The sequence below is a fragment of the Rattus norvegicus genome, chromosome 11, assembly GCF_021556685.1.
Source record: "Rattus norvegicus strain SHRSP/BbbUtx chromosome 11, alternate assembly SHRSP_T2T, whole genome shotgun sequence".
Lineage (NCBI taxonomy): Eukaryota > Metazoa > Chordata > Mammalia > Rodentia > Muridae > Rattus > Rattus norvegicus.
Window position 1 is genome coordinate 69,294,812 of NC_141544.1, and position 19,890 is coordinate 69,314,701.

Genomic DNA, 19,890 nt, shown 5'->3' on the forward strand with positions numbered 1-19,890 from the left:
AAATATGTTTAGAGTTTTTGGTTAATTGTGACTAATCCTCTGCTTGTAAAAATATGTAATTTCTATTAAATTGTTGTAATATTTCCTTAAAACAAGGCATACTCACACATTAAAGAAACCAGTTACAAAATAAAATATTTGGACTTAAAATGTCAGCATAGACATGGAGGCTAGAGTATCAGGAGTTCAAAGACAGCTTTTTCTACTGAGTGAAACTAAGTCAATTAAGGCTACAAAAACCTTGTCCCAAGTAAACCATCCAAACTAATGAAAACTGGAATGTAGGAATTAGAATACAACCACAATGCATAACAGATAGATTTTGCTTTGAAGACAAGAGCTCATCAACAGAAGGGGCATCTTGGGAGTGTCATGTAGATTGATGTTTAGGGATCATGACAAAGTAAAGACAAGAGTGTTTCTAAAACTACTTTAAATCTTCCTTTTTTATCTTAGAAGAGTTGTCACTTGGGTAAGATAAAGTAAATGCATTATGCGTAAACCATGCACATGTCCCCCTTTCCCAGTACTTGTGCGTATTTTCCACATTTGTTGGTATGGCAATTCATTGTGCTTAGAATATAGAATATACAAGAAAAGATTAGAATTTACCTATTTTGAGTATAAATATTTTATGACTTTTAATTTTATCCTCTGGGTGTCAATCCAATTATCTCATTTTTATGCAAACTGGAGGTATAGCCCATCCACAAAATCAAATCAACTTCTCTCAAGCACATGTGCTGATGGGCACGTTGGATCATTCATGGGGCTATATAACATGAGGAATTAAACAATGACTAATATGAATTAAGAGTGATCACTAATCAAGATCAGGGTAGAATGTTGTCGTGAATATCTATTTGTACCAAATCTTAAAGGACCTGCAGAGATGTAGAAAAACAGAATAAAAGAAATAATTTCATCGCTTTGTTATTAGGAAATATTAGAGTGTGTAGGAGAATTAGCAGACTACACTTGCATTTGCACATTGACACTATCTAGAGGTAGAACCAGAAATCCAATGGTGGCCTCAGCTACACTGATGATCACATGCCAGCCACCTTGGGACTGCATGTGACCATGCCTCAAAAGAAAACAAAGTCAAACCTTAAAGAAAGAAGGCAATAGGAATTAAGTCTGAAACAATCTACATGCCAAGAGACCCAAATATGGGATGAAAATGGAAATGAATAGATGTGGAAGGCTATAGAGGTGTAAAGAGTTCATGGGCACTAGGTTATTGGGATTGCTATAGAGACAGGATACATATTGTTTCCTTGCATCTTCTCTTAAAGTAGAACCCAACCCTAGTTTTAAGATTCTGTGGCTATGGATGTGATTAAAAAGACATGCTGAGGTAAAATGGGAGTGGGAGAGTGGGTGGAGGAGGAGCCTCATAAAGGCAAAGGGGAGGGGACAGAGGGGGGGTATAAACTGGAACACAGTGAGGACTTTACTATGTCAAAAGACAGATGGTGGCACCTGTTCAGTGTTCTCTACTTAGGAAGATTTGAGAACTTAAGGCAAAGATTTTCAACTTTTAGATAGAAAAGACAATGAAGAAAACAAAAGAGATAAGTCTGGGAAGAGGCTTAAGCTAAAACCAAATTGAATAGGTTTTAAAATGTCCCACAGTGCCCGCGTGATCTGCTCCTCTAGTTCACCTAGGATAATGGCGACAGCTGAAGTACTGAACATCGGGAGAAAGCTCTATGAGGGTAAAACAAAGGAAGTCTATGAATTGTTAGACAATCCAGGAAGAGTCCTCCTGCAGTCCTAGGACCAGATTACAGCAGGAAATGCAGCTAGAAAGAACCACCTGGACGGCAAAGCCGCCATCTCCAATAAGATCACCAGCTGCATATTTCAGTTGTTACAGGAAGATGGTATAAAAACTGCTTTCACCAAGAAATGTGGGGAGACTGCTTTCATTGCACCCCAGTGTGAAATGATTCCAATTGAGTGGGTATGCCGAAGAATCACCACTGGATCTTTTCTCAAAAGGAACCCTGGTGTGAAGGAGGGGTATAAGTTTTATCCACCAAAAGTAGAGATGTTCTTCAAGGATGATGCCAATAACGACCCACAGTGGTCTGAGGAGCAACTCATCGCTGCAAAATTTTGTTTTGCTGGACTCCTTAGAGGGCAAACTGAAGTGGATATCATGAGTCATGCCACATAAGCTATTTTTGAAATTCTGGAGAAATCCTGGCTGCCCCAAAACTGTACGCTGGTTGATATGAAGATTGAGTTTGGCGTTGATGTAACCACCAAAGAGATTGTTCTGGCTGATGTCATAGATAATGATTCCTGGAGACTATGGCCCTCGGGAGATCGGAGCCAGCAGAAAGACAAACAGTCTTATCGGGATCTCAAAGAAGTAACTCCGGAAGGACTCCAGATGGTAAAGGAAAAACTTTGAGTGGGTTGCAGACCGAGTGGGGTTGCTTTTCAAGTCAGTCAGTGCAGGGTGGTAGTGCTGATGGGTTCCACCTCTGACCTTGGTCACTGTGAAAAAATTAAGAAGGCTTGTGGAAATTTTGGGATTCCGTGTGAACTTAGAGTAACATCTGCACATAAAGGACCAGATGAAACTTTGAGGATTAAAGCAGAATATGAAGGGGATGGCATACCTACTGTATTTGTCGCAGTGGCGGGCAGGAGCAATGGACTAGGCCTAGTGATGTCTGGTAATACTGCATATCCGGTTGTCAGCTGTTCCCCAATCACACCAGACTGGGGTGCTTAGGATATGTGGTCATCTCTGCGACTGCCCAGTGGTATTAGCTGTTCAACTATACTTTCTCCAGAAGGATCAGCCCAGTTTGCTGCTCAGATATTTGGGTTAAACAACCATTTGGTGTGGGCCAAACTTCGAGCAAGCAAACTGAACACGTGGATATCCTTAAAGCAGGCTGATAAGAAAATCAGAGAGTACAATTCGTAATAAAGCAATTTAATTTGTAGGAGAAAAGTTACATATTCCTAATTTGGATTTTAAAAAAAATCAAGCAAAATGATTTCACATCAGAGAAAACAATTCAGTTTACTAAGGAGCAAATGGCCCTCAACGTTTATGAGTTGGTACGTTGTCAGTGGATATTATTAATATTTTCTAGCTCTATGTAGTGATATGTCCCTGTAACCTTAGCACTCTAGAGGATCACTAAATTCAAGGCCAGCCTGAATTGTGTATTGAGACCCTGTATTTGCTGGGGAGGGAATCTTGGCACGACACTGCTAAATTACATCTCGCTTTCTATATAGTCATTGTTTGGTAAATATGTAATTATGGAACTGGAGCAATGTGTCTGTGGTTCAAGAACAAGTATGGTTCTCCTGCAGATGCCCTGAGTTTGGCTCCCAGCATCCATGTAGACTACCTCACAATAAGTAACCTTTAACTCAGAAAAAAAATAAAAATAAATAAAATGTCCCACAGTAAAGTTTGTAGTTAGTTTACCTTCAGCTAGGTTTATGTATCGGGAAATGTTAGAGTATAAGGGGTGGGGAGGGAGGGAGGGAGGGAGGAAGAGAAGGAGAGAGAGAGAGAGAGAGAGAGAGAGAGAGAGAGATGCCCCTTGCCGACCCTGTTGATTTGAGTTGTGCCCTTGTTAATTTAATGATAGAAAGAAGAGGACTGAATCCATTCTCTGTTCTCCACGGCAACACCATGGCACATTTAGATGCACACATGCTCGCACACACACTAACTGTAACAAAAAGGTTTCGAGAGAAAAGCTGTGGACTGAGAGAAGAAGAGAGATATGAGCAAAGCATGTTACAAAACCAATTTCCGTATAACAAAATTCAGGACATTGAGTAAGAATGTCCTGCGTAAGTAATTAATAGGAACTAGATTAACCAGAGTAGAGAAATCAATCCTGGCAAGTCTACCATCAACCTGCAATCAAATCCAGGCCCAGGCAGGCATGCCTATGCAAGTGATATCTAATATCAGCAAGAAGAAAGGATCCCTACCTTTAAAATAAATTTGGCAGAGCTAAGTATCAGAAGAAACCTTCCACAAGCTAAGCAATGAGATATGGGAAAAGAGACCAGGGCCAGGAATATGGGCTTACCAGACTAAGACAGGAAAAGAGGCCAAGAGACAGGGCCAAGACAACAAGGCGGATCCTCTTCCTGTTAATTTCCAGGGGTAAGGGTGAGAGATGGCTGGAAGAAAAATATTTTGTAACTAAGATGTGTAGCCAGGTTGGCTTTTCAAGCCACAGAATTCTGGTGAGCAATTCTCCCTGTTTACCAATTCTTTTCTTAGACTGGAATTAGCTAAGGGTGTTTTCTATTCCTCACTGAAACACTATGAGAAATAGTCTCAATATCCAACTATCCTTAGGTCCTTGTGTGCCAAGGGGTGATGGGCACTAAGAATGCTTTGGAGCCCATTGTTGAGAGGTGAAAGAAGCAGAAGTAGGTTGATTTTTTTTTCAGGCCAAGGATGTAGCCCCAGGCTTAAAGTCTGACTTATCCCAACCCACACACAAAACTTTTGACCCAAAAGTTTTCTTGTCTAAAAGAAACGCAGGAACAAAGATGAAGCAGAGACTGAAGGAACGGCCAACCAATAACCAGCCCAACTTGAAACCCATCCCATGGGCAAACACCAATTTCTGACACTAGCAATGACACCCTGTTATGCTTGCAGACAGGAGTTTAGTATAACTGTTCTCTAAGAGGCTCTACCTAGCAGCTGACTGAAGCAGACACAGATATTCTCAGCCAAACATTGGACAGAGGTCAGGGAGTCTTATAGAAGAGTTGGGGGAAGGACTGAAAGCCCTGAAGGATGGGAACTCCACAGGACTACCACAGAATCAACTAACCTGGACCTCTGGGAATTCTCAGAGACTGAACCACCAGCCAAAGAACACACACAGGCTGGAATGAGGCCCATGGCACATAATGTAGCAGATGTGCAGCTCAGTCTCTATGTGGGTCCCCCATCAACTGGAGTGAAGGCTCTCCTTAAAACTGTAGCCTGACTGTGGAATCTGTCTCCCAACAGGGTGCCTTGTCTGGTTTCAGTAGGAGAGGATGTACCTACTCTGACTAAATGTGCCAGGGTAGGGGGATACTCAGAGGGGAGATGGGTACCCTCTCAGATGAGAAGGAGAGGAGGGATAGAGGAAGGTCTCTGTGAATGGAAGACTGAGAGGGACAGCATTTAGGTTGTAAATAAATAATAAATATAATTTTGTAAAAAGTCTTATTTATAATCACACAAACCTTCTCCTCATCTCTGTTCATTAACAGTGTGTACACCAAGCATGGGCACCATTGTATCACACAAACAGATGTCACCAGAAAGCCATTGTGTCCAGACATATTTTACTCAAGAACTTAAACCAAGGGAGGGGGGAGTTCTAAAGTATCTGACACTTCACTAAGAACACCCTTCCTGGTACCCACATAAATCAGACTCTCCACATGGCTTCTACCCTCTGCTGTAAACATGCTAGCCATGCTAGTCTCTGATCTAAAGTCATGTTCACACTTCTGTCCATTCCCATCTGCCAGGCAGCATCGTGGGGCTTTATGCATAGAGTGAATACTAGCACTTTGACCTTAACCACTCTAGTTAGGTCACATAAAATCCAGGGGAGAGTCACATTTAATCCCTCTGCTCAGTTCACATTCTCTTAGCCATATAGACCTATCCTATTCCACTACAGAGAGGACATTTTCCAGAGCATAGGGAAGCTACAGTATTTTCTAAGCAGAAAGAATCGTTGAAAAGATTTAATTTTGGTAAACAAACTTTTTTCTGCCAATAGAAGGATACTTTCACTGGAATGTATGAACAAAAGCCATGTTTTCATGCCCCAGGTTTTGCATCTCTGATTGGGTATTTGAACTGGAAACCATTCATAGGGATACTAAAAGGACCAAATGGTATAAGGCATAAAAAGCCTTAACAGTCTTCCTGTTATAACGATGTGTATTCAGTATTATCTACGAATATTGATTGATGTCCAATAAATTGGAACTGTTTTAAAAATCAGTTTTTCACTCTTCCTAGCTGTCATGCCTCAAGGATCTCATTAATGACATTTTCAGGAACTATAACATGAGTTACCTGTTTGTAATTCAATAATCTTGGGTCACAAAAGTGTAATGGCTATTCCTAGTTGTCAATTTGACTCTATCTGGAATGAACTACAATCCAGAATTGGAAGGCTCACTGGTGATCCAGATCTTCAGTCTGGGAGATACATGTTTCTGACTTGGATCTTGGCTTGGAGATCTTGAGGCATAGTGGTTATTAATCCCAGGAGACTAAGACAAGGAGAGATTTGAGTTCAAGGTCATCTGAGACAAAGCAAGTCCCAGATCCAGATGTGGGAGTACACACCTTTAACCTGGGACATACCTTCTGCTGGAGACCTACATAAGAATTCTGGAAGAAGGGAGATTCACTCTCTGCTTGCTTGCCTTGAAGGACTGAGCCACTGCTAGATCCTTCCTTGGACTTCCAGTCACAGCTGCTGCTGATCGTTGTTGGGGAGTTAGACTGTAGACTGTAAGTCATCATGACAAATCCCCTTACTATATAGAGACTACCCATACATTCTGTGACTCTAGAGAACCCTGACTATTATACAAGAGAAAAACTGCTTATGATCAGACTCACTCACAAAAAGGCCACGTCCTTCTCCTGTATTTTCAGAATCCTTGAATGAACTTCCAACCTTACAACTATCACTTCATATGACAAAGACCTGCAAATGATTCCTTGCTACATACCAATTCACCCAAAGGCAAGGTTTCTTTGAGCCACAATGTAATACAAGACTTGCCACATGGCATATCATCATCATCATCATCATCATCATCATCATCATCATCATGATGTCATCATCATCTATGAATTTTGCCAAATCTGTCTATCTCTGCAGTGCTCACATGTCCCTGTCAGGACACAGAATACTTCCACTCCTTGAGAAAAATCCCCTTAAGAATCTTCACATTGCATTACCACACATATACACATACCCAGTATCCTAAAATTACTTTTCTGATTCATTTTTCCCATGCTAGAACTTTCTACAAATGAAATTATCATTTTTATATCTACAATTCTTCCACATTGCAAAATGTTTTAGAACTACATCCACAGAGTTGTAGGCAGTGGGAATGCACTCCTTTATCTTGTAGAGTGGTTGTGTGTGAGTGTGGCATGAGTTTTAAGTTCACTTTTGTATTAATAGAATTTTTTGTTATGCATAAAACTGCAACAAAAGCTGCTATACACATTTTCATTGATCCTTTGTAAATGTCTAAGATGAGAATTTTTGTCATAGGATATAGGCATACTTAATTTCATAACAAAATATGTATTACTATATAGACCCTCTCTTCTCATCCACTGAAGTGTTGTCTCTATAGAGGTTCTCAGTTGAAGTATTAATTGTGGAATGGTAAAATTTCCCCCATACACTTGATCTCTATTACACATGTTTTAAGACCTTCTTTCACCACATATATTTAGAATCAAAATTTTTCTTGCAAAATTAATGCCTGAATTATTATGAAATAGTGTCTCCCTGCCTGATAAAATCCCTTCTCTCAAGTTCTGCTGATATCAATATAGACATTCCCTTTAATTATGATTAGTATTTGTGTGTTAAATCTTTTTATAACCTACCTTGGATCTGTACCTTTAAGGCATAACTCTTATAAACCAAATATCTAACAAGGTTTTGATTGTCTCCCAGTGTGACAATTTCTTTTTTTTGTCTTAAAATAGTATATTTTATATATAACTATATTTTCTTTTAAAATATTTTTATATATCTCTGAGCATTTCATACATGTGTACGATGTACATATCCACATACTATTTATGCACTATAACTCCCCAGGGTGCCCCAGTATATTCTCCTACTAAATTCATGATCTCTGCCTCATTTTAAATATACCATTGTGTCCAATTAGTGCTGCCTACGTGAGCCTGGGGAGCGTAGTCATCCAGTGCAGCATGAGCCTTATATAGGTAGCATTCCTTCATGACCATAAGCCATCAGCTGTCAATTGCCACTCCATAAGATTCAGGACAATGTGAGTGCTTCCCCATCATGGTAAGAATTGAAATAGCTTGATCCCATGCAGGTCTTCTGCAATTGTAAGAGCTGCTTACAATTGTAAGTGCAACAATTATCTTTTCTTATGATAATCAACCAGTACAGCTTATTTTCTTTCAAGTTATTTATCATTCCACTTTGTCATATATGACAAGTTCACCTTTTGTGGAGAAAAATCTCAAAATACATTGTTGTTCAGGTGGGTCAAAAGTGAGCAGAATTTGGACTATTTTAACGAAATAAAAGAACAAAATTCGACCACAGGTCAGAAAAGAAACAGCTTCACAACATAAGTGATTTTTGTGAAAGAGAGGGGGACAAGAATTCTAGGGAAGAAATGTTTCCAGAAGAGTCATATATATCCAGTTTTTGATGTCTAGTTGGCATGCCAAGGTTCATCATACCTATTCACATCTGACTAGGCTTTCTATATATCAGAAAATAACCTTGAATTTCTGATCCTTCTATTTCCATTGGTACTAGTACTCAGAATACTACTATCAGATTAATTGGTAATTAATTGGGACTTGCACTCACTTTTCATTGTGAGAAATGAGTTGAGTGGCTGCGTTTAGATTCAATATCCTAATATTTGTTTTTGTCTCATATTAGTGTCTGTTTCTTCTTTCTTAATTTTTTCTGTTTGATATTTAAGTAATATTTCATCTTTATCCTTTTTGACTCTTTAGCTGCAATTCTACTGACTTACTCCAGGAATTCATGCTTATCTTTAATATACCCTAGTTTGTATGCACATCATGATTCCACTTACCATGCATTCCTTCTTTGAGCTACTATTGTTATATATTTTACTTCTGAACATTCTGAAATTCCTGTATCACTTTGTTCTTCCACTCATCAACATTTCAAAAACTTAAAAAATAGAATTTCAAATGTCTTTTATATTTAGCCATATATTTCTATTCCTGACACTCTCCATTCTGTTGCCAGGACCTACTTTCTCTCTGGCATTATTTTCTTCATCCCAATGAATGCTTTTCAAATGCTGCAAGTATTTTTTGCTGTGTTTTTAAAAGATTCTTGTTTTATATTTGGTTTTTGGTAATTTGACCATGTTCTACTCATATTTAATTTTCCTTTCTTTTTATTTTTCCATTTGGTTGGTTGGGTGGCTGTTGTTATTTTTGTTGTTATTGTTGTTGTTGTTTTGGCTGGGGGTACTTTATTAAAACTTTATTGTGCTTTCAATCACACTATAACATAAAAGACAGTTTGGAATTACTGTTCAATTTCTTTCTTTCTTTCTTTTCTCATACAATGCATCCCAACTACAGTCTCCCCTCCTCCCTCCACACCTCCCAATTACCCACACCCCTCATTTTCACTATCTCCCATATCTACTCCTTCTTAGTTTTCCTTCAGAAAAGATCAGGTTTGCCCTGAACACCAACCAACCACACCATAACAAGTTACAATAAGACTAGACACAAACCCTTATATCAGGGCTGAGTGAATCAACCGAGTAGGATAAAAAGGGTCCTAAGGGCAGGTGAAAGAATCAGAGACACTCCCACTCCCACTATTAGGAGTCCCACAAAAACGCCAAGCTAACAACCACAACATTTTTACACAGGAGCCACCACAGACCCATGCAGGCTCCTTGACTGGTGCTTCTTTCTCTATGAGCACTGATTCTGTGGGCTGTGTTCTCCTGGTGTTCTCAACCCCTCTGGTTCCTACAATTCTTCCTTTGCTTCTTCCATGGGGTTCTCCAAGCTCTAAGGGGTTGAACCAGATGAAGATCTCGAATTTCTCTCCCTTTTCACCTAATGTTTGGATGTGGGTCTCAACATCCGCTACCATCATCTCTCTGACGATGATTGGCTAGGTGCTGATCTTTGAATGTAGCAGAATATCTTTTGGAATCTTTTTATTGATTTTATTTTTCTCTTCTATCTCTGGGCTATCCAGCCTCCAGTTCCTGGTCACTCAGGCAGAGTTGGGCATGAGATCTCTTTTGGAGAATGGCCAGTCATTGGTTAGCAATTCCCACAATTTCTGAGACTCCATTTCACCACACATCTTGCAAGCAGGATAGATTATAGGTTGAAGGTTTTGTGGCTGAGTTGATGTTTATGTCCTATCCTTGGAAGTTGCCTGGTTACAGAGGATGGCCAGTTCAGGCTCCATAACCTCCATTACTAAGAGTCCTACACCCTTACAGAATCCTGGGAGTCTCTACTGAACTGCTTCTACATTGCCCCCCACAACCTGCCCTCCAGTTTCAGTTGTCTCTTCTCAGTCTCACTCCCCACATCCCTCCCCCTCACTGGCTCACCCCTGTTCCCACTCCCACCCACCACCAGTCCACCCACGAAAGTCTTCTATTTCCCCTTCCCAGGGAGTCCCATGCTTCCTCTTTGTTACTTGGCCTTTCTGGGTCCATGGGTTGTACCATGATTATCATTTACTTAATAGCCAATAAGTGAGTACAAACTATGTTCATCTTTCTGGGTCTGGATTACTTCACTCAAGATAATTTTTTCTAGTTAAATCCATTTACTTGCAAATCAAATGATATTGTTTTCTTAATAGCTGAGTAATACTCCATTATGTAAGTACACCACACTTTCTTTATCCATTCTTCAGTTGAGGGACATCTAAGAAAGCATCTTCAACAAATGGTGCTGATCTAGCTGGAAGTCTGTATGTAGAAGAATGCAAATAGATTCACATTCATCACCCTGTACAAAACTCAAGTCCAATCCTCCTCCTCCTCCTTCTATGAGGATGCTCCCCCTCCTACACACCCACTCCCACCTCACAATCCTGGCATTCCCCTACACTGGGAAATCGAGCCTTCACAGGACCAAGGGCTTCTCCTCCTATTCATGCCAGACAATGCCATCCTCTGCTACATATGCAGCTGGAGCTATGGGTTCTTCATGTGTACTCTTTGGTTGGTGGTTTAGTCCCTGGGAGCTCTGGGGGTCTGGTTGATTAATATTGTTGTTCTTCCTATGGGGTTGCAAACCCCTTCAGCTCCTTCAGTCCTTTCTCTAACTCCTCCATTGGGGTCCCTGTGCTCAATCCAATGGTTAGCTGCAAGCATCCTCATCTGTATCAATAGGACCTCTGGCAGCACCTCTCAGGGGACAGCCATATCAGGCTCATGTCAGCAAGCACTTCTTGGCATCAGCAATAGTGACTGGGTTTGGTGGCTGCATATGGGATAGATTCCCAAGGTGAGGCAGTCTCTGGATGCTCTTTCCTTCAGGTTCTGCTCCACTCTTTGTCCCTGTATTTCCTTTCGACAGGAGTAATTCTGGGTTAAAATTTTGAGAAGTGTGGGTGGCTCCATCCCCAAATCGGGGGCCTTGCCTAATTTCTGGATATGGTCTCTATAGGTTCTCCCTCCCCTTTGTTGCATATTTCATTTAATCTCATCCCTGTCGGGTTCTGGGATCCTCTTGCTTTCCTGGCATTTTTTTTAACTAAATACACATATGTTTCCATGAAAATGTCTGTGTCTGTGTATCTATGTGTGAATGTATATAAATGTTATATTGTCAATAATACTGTTTGTCGGAGTTTCTGAAATGCTCAAAAAACGTACAGCACAGACTAAGTATATTACAAAATAAAACAAGCAGATTTTGTGGTTGTGTCTGTTTGAAAGTTGTCTGGCTTTCCATGGAACCATGTACCACAAGGCCAGAATTGTTAGAGTTGTCAGCAAAAAGAGGGTAAAACTCGGCTTTCTTAAGACACGAGGGGTTTAGTAAATGGGTACCCTCTGATTTTCCTGAGACCACTGGAGTTCATTTTTAGCTCATGGGTAATGGGACTTACCCTTAACCATAAACTTGATTCAGCAGTTTGCCACGCCTCAGATTCTCCTTCCTTCTTTGGCATTGTTCCTAATCCAACTCTATTTGTTTGTCCAACATATTCCTGCTCTTTGGAGGGAGGAGAAGTGTGGTAAGAGCTGTCAGTTATGTCTGTGAACTGTGTTTCACCCAGGACTGTGACTGGTAGCATCTAACTTCTCTCATTCCACAATCCTCCTCTCCAGAAAAGCCAAGAATGGCTTTATCTTCGGATTTCAGTCCTCTTCAGTCTGCATCTAGGTCTAGGAAGAAAGTATATTAGGGCCCCACACTAACACATTATTGGCCTGAGCTCTTGGCAAATGTTTTCAAGCCATTTGCTTTGTCTTCAGTCGTTCTTATTTAGATCACAGATCTCCCATTGAGAGTCTGCCCATTTGTCTCCTCCTAAGCACATCTACCCTTAGTGGCTATCTTATGATCTGCCCTTTCCTTCCACAAGCAAGCTGCCAATTCCAATGCAGAGTCATACACTTCCCTTGGCAATGACTCCTTTCATCCACTGATGCATCCTGCTGATAAACAACAATTGCAAATATTACTGACCTTACACAGCAAACACTCCTGCCAGCTTCGGCAGACTGCTCTAAGGCACCACATTGCCCTTAGCTCTTGTGCAGCTACAAAGCCCAGAACAACCTGACTCCTTTGATGCTTCATGAGAAAACCATAGGATTTGGTGGTTTGAATATGCTTGGTCCATGAGAAGTGGCATTATTGAGAGGTGTGGCCTTGTAAGAGTAGGTGTGGCCTTCTCGGTGGAAGTGTGTAGGCAGGCTTTCAGGGCTCCAAGAAGTCAGGCCCCACCCATTACCAAAGCTGCTGGAGGATGCCAATCTCTCCTGGTTGCCTTCAGATTAAGATGCGAAACTCTCAGTTCCTTTTCTAGCACCATGTCTGCATGCTGCCATGCTTCCTGCTATGATAATGGACTAAACCTCTGAACCTGTAAGCCAAACCCAATTAAATGTTTGCTTTTATAAGAGTTGCCTTGGTCATGGTGTTTCTTCGTAGCAATGGAAACACTACCTAAGACATGGGGTGTACAACAAGTCTGTTAGTTTTCAACTAAATCTTTAAAGTTATTACTGATAAAAACATGGACAAGTTATTTGAACCTCGTGTGCCTGGGCTTTCTAACCAGTAGAATAAGCACAGTGACTACCGATGTAATATGGTGGGTGTGAGACTTAAGTTGTATATATAACGTTCTTAGGATAGTGTTTGGCATGTGCAAGTGGTAGCTTGTAGACAGTATACAATAAAGCTCATAAATGCAGTTATGTGCCATAGAAAGTCTAAATAGCACACATCTCAATTTAATATCCCACTGTTGGTTGGAATAAAAGTATTACACTGGGAATTTATAGTTAAAGTGAACTTGGAGATCACATTAGCCCAAACTTTATACAAAAAAAAATCATCCAAAGAAAATAAAAATTCTCTAGAGTTGGAAAAAACAATATAATCTGTGGTAAGAGCTATTCTTTCAACCATTTTCAGTAGTTTATGAATAGTAAGAAAGTGTGAAGGATTTTTTTTGTTGTTGTTTGTATTTGTGGTGGTTTGAATAAAAATGGCCCCAATAGGGAGTAGGACTACTAGATGTGGCCCTGTTGGAGAGGGTGTGGCTTGGTGGAGGAAGTGTACCAGTAGATGGCAGTCAATCCCAGCTTCAGTAGCTCACTGTTTCTTCCTGCTGCCAGGGTCCAGATGTAGAACTCCTAGCAACTTCTTCAGCACCATGTCTGCCTGGACACCATTATCTGATGATGTACTAAGCCTTTGAAACTGTAAGCCAGCACTAATTAAATGTTTCACTTTATAAGAGTTGCCATGGTCATGGTGTCTCTTCATAACAATAAAACACAAACTAAGACAGTAGTTTTGTTTGTTTCTTAGTTTTGTTTTGTTTTGTTTTGTTTTGTTTTGTTTTGTTTTGTTTTATGAGATAACAGCTTACTCCATAGCTGGGACTTGCCTCAGATTTATGATCCTCTTGCTTCTGCCTCCTGGGTAGTTAGATTACAGGCATCACCACCATTCCAGGCTCCTGGGTTTGAACTTTTTAGTCTCTATTTGTTTATCATTTTACAGGCCTCAATAGAACTCTAGTCATTCCTGCCCAATAAAATTATCAACTACTACATACTTTCTAAGACTTAGGTAAGCTCGTAGGATTGTCATAAATTAAAATGATAGTTATTGTTATATTGGCATACTAACTATGCATTTGTGTGTATATATATACGTGTGTGTGTGTGTGTGTGTGTGTGTGTGTGTGTGTGTTCATGAATGTGTACATGCATGTGAAAGGTAAAGACCAATGCCAGGTTTTTCCTCATTTACTATCTACCTTAATTTTTGAGACGAGTTTTCTCACCAAACCTAGAGCTCGGTGATTTGACTAGAATGAATGGGCAGCAAGCCCCTGGGGTCCCCCTATTCCTTCCTCTTGAGAGCAGAGAATATGGGTGTGCACCACTGTGCTCACTGCTGTTTTACATGGGTCCCGGGGATCAAACTCAAATCATCATGTTTGCATTCCTGACACTGCCAAAATGTGCCACAAGAGTAACTGCAGAGACTCCTAATTGGTCAAAGTCTTCAGAGCATGTGATTGAGAACTCAGCCATGAATGGACCATCTATGGCTCCCACTCCAACTTTCAGGGAATATCACAGAAGAGGGGGAGAAATGTAAGAGCTGGAGTAAGCGGTAGGGCACTGTGGAATACAGACTTCTGGGTGCAATATGACCATTGAAGTATTTTTTTAAAAATTAGATTTTCCTCTCTTTATTGAGGGGAAGGGGGTATGTGTTGCATAGCATACATGTGGAGGGCAGAGGGCAAATTGTGGGCATAAATTTGTTCTTTCTACTTTATGGTTCCCAGGGATCAATCTCTGGTCATCAAGCCATGTGGCAGGCAGCCCTACACACCTAATCTCTTGTGAGAACATATCATACCACTCTTAAACTTACAGCAATGTGAGTACCTGCACAGTACATCCAAAATATTGGGCCTGTCAACATTCCATCACAGAGTAGGGAGGAGTACATGGATTTCCTCAGGATCTATAAGCAGTTAATACCTCTGGAAAGGGGGAGATATTTTCATCAATGATATAGTCACTGGTAAGGTGTCTATGATCCTGTAAACAACCTTCACACTGTGCTCTTATAAGTAACACTGTTGAGACTCATTGGGTCACCAAAACAAACAAGTCCAAAAAGGACATGATAGTAGTAGGGGGACTAGTTGAGAAGAGAATCAGAGGTAAATATGATTAAAATACATTATATATTTGTGTCAAACTAGGACAATGCAACCACTTAGTGTGCACAATTAATATATATGCACTAATAGAAATAGAAACAACTTTACAAAATATCCTCTTGTCCTCAGAAATGGCTATCTCTAATTAGAATTTTCTCTTTTTGGTCTGGCTAGAAGAGAAATCACAAATACTATTTCTTTTGATTTCCCCCAAAGAAGTGCACTTTTAATTTTATTCCACCCACCACCCAGTAATTATGTACTGTTCATTCTTATTATAAACTCAAATAAGCAAGAAACCATTCTTTTGATTTCCTCTTGGCTTTACCTCAGCCACAAAATCAGATCCTTGTCTGGCCTCTGTGCAGGCACACCCTCCAGAAAGAGGCTATTTAGCTGTGAGAGACGGGGCTCTTGCCCCTTTGACCACATGAACCTTGAGAAGAAAAGAAAAAGCCCTCTTGCATTAAAGGTCAAGAAATTGTAATCCTGTCTTTCTACGTATGGCTGCCATCAAAGCTTGTAGGCAGTTCGCACCCTTCAAAGGCCTGAAGCTGAACTCCATCTGCAGGTCAGTTCCAAAGTGAAGCAGGATTGAGAAAGGAAATCATGAGATTTTTGTCTCTAGGCTTGAGCCATGTTTACTACAGATATTAATAACTCTCCTGATCTGGCTCCCCCACTTTTTTTTTTGTTTAAAAACCTATAAAGATAGAGGAATGCAGTGAATTGGTTTTTTTCCCATAACCCTCCAGGCAGTTTCTAGGAAATAAAGATTCTAGAAAAGTAAGAAACAAGCTTTACCTTCAAGGAACTTAGAGTTGCATGGGCTTTCCACATACTCTACATCTACTTCTATGACGTTATTAAACTGTCAGGTTACAGCCTTTATTCAGTCCCCCCTGCTCTGTCTGTAGGCAGTGTCGTGCAGACATTGGATCTTGGTCTGTCATGTGGTCTCAGGTGCCAGCAAACCCACCGGTGCTAGTGCGTGTTCATATGCTCAGGTGAAGCAATGCACACAGAATGTTTACTCGTTCTGACTTCTGAACAGGACCCCATTTTGAAAGTCAACATTTATTATTTGCTTTTGGTTTCTAGCACAGAGTGTTCAGTTCTCATATTCTCAAGTCATTTTTCATGAGCTTCTAAAAAAAAATGTTTTCTTTCTGACTTGCCATTTTTAGTTTCTGGGTGGGGTGTTGAGGCCCTTCCTGTATCTGCTTAAAAAAGAACTTTCCAGATTATTCTCTCCTATAAATGTACTTTGCTTCCTACCACACTTGACTGAGAGTGGGGAGAGATGGGTTCAAACAGGCTAAATGGATTGTAGAATCCATGGAGTGCATCCAACACATTGGGGTCTTGATCAAATGGAGATTCCTGTTTAGGGTGTGAAGTTGTGATTTTACATTACTAACACACTCCCCCAAAGTTTCTATGTACCTGTCATAAAGTTCATCCTTCGAGTAAAAGGGAAGAGGATGGTTTACTTCACAAATAGTCGACATTTTTCATTATAAGACATGTCAAGCACTGGGTTAAGCATTGTGTTAATTGAGAATGTAACAATGTTAACCCTTAAAAGGCCCACAGTTGGGAATGGAGGAATGATTCAAGAATTCTGGATCTTCTACCAGAGGACTCAGGTTTGATTCCTAGCACCAACATAGCAGCTAACAACTGTCTGTAACTCCATCCATGAGGCAGCAGATGGTGCATATACAGGCAAGACATAGACAAGAAAGTAATTTTTTTAAATTCCCCAGTCTAATGTGGCAGCCAACATAACAAGTAAATTCTATGATTATTATGAATATAAGAAGATGAATTGTAGATTTGGATGAGAAATTTGAAAATATGTTCACCTCACCAAAGAAAATGCAGAGAAAGTAAATAAGCCTCTAAAAGATGGTGAGGACTCCATATCATAGTAGGATTTAAAGTGTAAATGACCATGAGACATTATCACTAAACATTAGCATGATGATATTGCAAAACATGACATCAAACGCTGGCTAGGAAGTTGGAGGGAATGCAAAATGGCACAGCCATCATAGCGCTTATTACAAAAGTAAACACACCTCCAGGCCAGCAGTCACCTCCCTTAACTTTTATCCAAAGAAAACGAGAGTTCATTTCTACACAAAGACTTATACACAAATGTTTATAGCACTTCATAATAACCAAAGCTTGGAAGCAACCGAGAATTCCTTCAGAAGGAAAAAAACGAATAAACTATAAGATGTCACAGCAATGAAATGTTATTCATCACTGAGGAGAAATAAACTAATAAGCTATGGAAAAGCATGGAGGGACATGTTGCTGCGTCAAAGAAGCCAGTATGAAAAGGATACATAAGATCTAACTCCAACTCTTCTGGAAAAGGCAAAGCAACAGATACCATACACAGACGACACACTTTCCAGGAGTTAGGAGAACAGAAAGGTTGATGAGGCAGAGCATGAGACAGTGTGTGGGAGGAGAAATAGTAAGGATATTCTTTATGTTGCCCTAACAATGTACACAAGTGGTTTTACAAGTGAAAATCCCGTAAATATGACAGCACCAAGAATATACCCGAAGACAAACTAGACACATGAGTAGGTAATGACAGCTCAGGTTTGGTTGTCATTCATCTAATATTCTCCTATCCTGAAGATTGTTGGGGGAGGCCATGCAGCTGTGAATATAACAGAAACATGAAAAATGTTTGTATTCTCTTCTTAATATTTTTCTGCTAAAAATTAATTTTATTTATATGTTTTAATGAATTTTTTAATATATTCTGATCATAGTTTCCCCTCCCCAAATTCCTCCTCCAAGATTCTCCTCACCTACCCAATTCTACACCCTTTCTTTATCTCTTGTTTTTTTAGAAAACAAATAGGGAAACAAAACGAAATAAAAAAATTTAGAAAAGGACCCCAAGAAACACACACACACACACACACACACACACACACACACACACACCACTAAAACATTAACTGTAATATACAAGCAAAAGACTAGTAAAGTTAAAAAGAAAACAAAGTCTACAAAAATGCCAGCATTTGTTCTGTGTTGTCCATGAAAAAAAGATACAGAGACCTACAGTCAGACACTATGTATAGTGTGAGAGACCATGGAACACTTGGTGCTAAATGAGATGTCTCATCAAACCCCTCCCCTCAGGGCTCAGGGGACCCTGGTTTACTTCCTTTTTTTAAAGTAATTTAATTACTTTACATCCGGATCTCACCAGCTTCACCTCCCTCCTCTTCTTCCAGTCCCTCCCTCTCCTCTCCCCTCCCCTCATCCTCCCATCTTCCCTTTCTCCTCAGAAAATGGGAGGCTCCCATGGATAACAACCCACTGTGATATATCAAGTTGAAGTAAGACTAGGTGCATCTTCTCCTATTGTGGCTAGGCAAGGCAAACTAAGGCCTTCTAGACACCGTAGGGCAGACACACGTATGATCTCACAGAGACTCAGGTAACATGCACAGGAGTTCTAGATCTGCACAAGATGAGGTTCTAAAGCTGAAAGCAGTAGACACAAGCCCCATCCTTAATCCTGAAGCTTTCTCCAATTAATTACCACTCACAAATAAAAAATTAATTTTATCAATGGAATCTCACTGGATCTACAAACTACTCTTAAGGGCAAGATCCCATTCCCAGCAGTATATGACGACCACAAAATGAACTCGATAACAACTTTGTTTTGTCAGGGCATTTTTAAAATAACTTACAGGCCCTTTGTATTTATTTGATGGCTTCCAGTTCTGGGTTTTCATGGGATTCCTATGTGTGTGTAAACATATGTGTTAATACAGCTATCTGTGTGCCTTGTGCTTTTTTTTTCTTCTGTTTGTTTTGTCCTATTCTGATTTCTTTTGTCTTATTATTATTCTTTAGAGGCCTATTTTTTTTCAAGCAGAGACAGGTGGGATGGGAGTGGGGAGGGTCTTGGGAGAGTTGAGAAAAGAAAAGAAATAATCTGTAATCAGAATATATTTTATAAAATATATTTTCAATAAAAGAAAAATTCAAAGAAAGAAAATGCTCAGTAAATTGTCACCTGGTCATGCAGATTCTGAAATACTTACCTTTATACCTTAGATCTGGACTTTCCTCAGCCTTGGTCAGAGATGCTTCTCACTGTGGTAGCTGTGGCCAGTGCAGAGACTTACAGCAGACCAAAGGTTCAAGAACAAGTGACCTTTGAGTGCTTAGCTATAGATGTGACATCTGTGCCCAATCCCTTCTAATGCTCAAGGAAGATGAGTGAAGAGGGAGGGGGGAAGAACCTGAGAGCTGGGACACAGGAAGGAGTGTCGTGAAATACTAGCTCTGGCTAGGATGTGAGTGTGGTCCTTAGTTGTACACGATCTATACCAGACTGGTGCCATTAACATCAATGTCCCTCGTGGATGGAGAAGGGTCTTATGATGGCTGCTCCTGCCTGGGGAGCTATCGACAGTTGTTTGCTGGGGAGAAGGTGGAGAAAGTGTCCTCTCCAGTGCTTCAGCTACTGGAAAGTTGGCATTCCCTCAATCTCAGGTAAATTTTAACAGTTTTACTGTCTTACTGGGAGCAATTGACAATCTTAAAGTTCAAGGAAATCATTAAATTATCGACCATCTGTGAGCTAAGTAACCAGGAAAAC

The 19,890-nt window shown here is 40.2% G+C and overlaps 1 pseudogene; it reads left to right on the plus strand.

Annotated features, from left to right (window-relative positions):
* Nucleotides 1-1,649: 1,649 nt before the first annotated feature.
* Paics-ps6 (phosphoribosylaminoimidazole carboxylase and phosphoribosylaminoimidazolesuccinocarboxamide synthase, pseudogene 6) lies at nt 1,650-2,969 on the plus strand (annotated as a pseudogene).
* Nucleotides 2,970-19,890: the final 16,921 nt, after the last annotated feature.